At 45.3% G+C, this 1,833-nt stretch overlaps 1 pseudogene; it reads right to left on the bottom strand.

The window, feature by feature from the left end:
* Positions 1–1,833, bottom strand: part of LOC102845289 — a 17,231-nt pseudogene that overhangs the window by 15,143 nt on the left and 255 nt on the right.

Below are 1,833 nucleotides of genomic sequence, written 5' to 3'. Positions count from 1 at the left end.
GAGTTCTTTTTGGTGTTGTTGCTAGTTACTTTGGACCATGGAGCTTTCTGTGGTATGTCTGTAAGAAGGACGTCTCTGAGTCTCTCCTGCAACGCTGGTCTTGTTTTTACAAGCTCTCTTAGGTTCTGCTTTTCTAGGAATATCTTGATCTGTCCTTCATATTTGATGGATAATTTTGCTGGGTACTGTATTCTTAGTTGACAGTTGTGTTCTTTGACTGTTTGATATATGTCCTTCCACTCTCTTCTTGCCTGCATAGTTTCTGCTGAGAAATTGGCACTTAATCTTATCTGTTCTCCCTTATAGGTTACTCTTTGTTTCTCCATTGCTGCTTTCAGGATTCTCTTCTTATCTTTGGTTCTGGCAAATTTAACTACGATATGCCTTGATGTTTTTCTTTTGGGGTCGAATCTATATGGTGTTCCCTGAGCTTCCTGAATACATATTCTCTCCTTCTTCATTATGCCTGGGAAGTTTTCTTCTAGTAATTCTTCCACAACTTTTTCAATGCCTTTACTTGCTTCTTCCTTTCCTGGGATTCTGATGATGTGCATGTTATTTCTCTTGATGGTGTCCCACATTATTCTTAGGTTTTCTTCTTTTTCCTTCTTTTTTAAGTCTGTTTTTTGCTCTAGCAGATCAGTGGTGACAATTCTGTCTTCAATTTCAGTGGTTCTGTGTTCCATCTCGTCAACTCTGCACATGTGTCCCTCCATCATGTTAACAGCCTCTGAAACATTGGACCTTGTATTTTGAATAGTGGATTCTTGTTTTTCCAGTGCCACTAATGCCTTGTTTGTTGTTTGTTTTCTCTGTAATGTTCTGCATTGTTTTTTGCTTGTTTTTTTTTTTTAGCTCCTCCTGGTCTTTGCCTGTACTATCCTGTAATTCATCAAGTTTGTCTTTCATGCATTGAATATATTCAATCACTCCTCTTTTAAATTCTGTTTCAGAAAGTTCCATGAGACTTTCTGGCTTCAGGGAATCCACTGATACTGTGTCACCCTTTGGGGATGACATCTTGCTTTGTTCTTGTGTATTGTGTGGGATAGCTTGCTTTCTTCGAGACACTGATGTATTCTTGATCTGAAAACAATGCTCTAGGGATCAGTTGGGCAGCTACCCCACTTGTGTGTTTCTCTGAACTTCTGACTTCAGGGAAATGTCATTTCAGAGCCTGTGAGGGAAATCTCTTGTTGGTAAAACAGGTGAAGGTGCTCCTGATTAAAGGCAAGTTGATTGCCCAGACATGTAGGCACCAGTGTGGAGCCAAATGGGATGAGGCAGGCACAGGTTTGGGGTGATCACAAGGGCAGGTCAAACACTTATGGGACCTCGCTCAAACCTCTGCTATCTGAGTGTGCTCACGATTGGGGTCCCTACTCAAATTCCCACTGTCCGTTTCCCACCCAGTGGTTTTCTCAGTGTTCCCTGCCCAGTGGCACTTACACAGGTGCCCCCACACAGCAGCCCCTGCCCAAGCAGGGTCCTGGATCCAACAAGACCTGTAAAGTCAAGGCCAAATTCCCACCGACCCACTAGCCTCTGGCTGGTCTGCAGAGTCCACAAAAGCCAGCCAGTTGCTGGTTTTGTTTCTGGGCAGGTGGTGTGGCCCAAGAGAGCTTGGCCAAATTCCTCACCAGTGGACATGCCCTTGGGTGCTCTCCCAGGTAATCAGCAGTGCCCCAGAAAACCTAGCCAGGACCCTACTGGCCTTTCTCCTGCCAGATTCGTTCCACAGCACCTTGGCTGGTGGCTCTGGATGATGGCTGGATCTGTGGTGGTGCCCTGGGGTCACAGGGCTGTGGCTGGAGTTGTGGAGCTGCGGGGGGG

This window comes from Elephantulus edwardii, unplaced genomic scaffold, assembly GCF_000299155.1.
Source record: "Elephantulus edwardii isolate Elephantulus edwardi_28Jun2011 unplaced genomic scaffold, EleEdw1.0 scaffold00059, whole genome shotgun sequence".
Lineage (NCBI taxonomy): Eukaryota > Metazoa > Chordata > Mammalia > Macroscelidea > Macroscelididae > Elephantulus > Elephantulus edwardii.
Note: the sequence above shows the minus strand (reverse complement) of the source record. Positions and strands in the feature narration are given on the sequence as shown.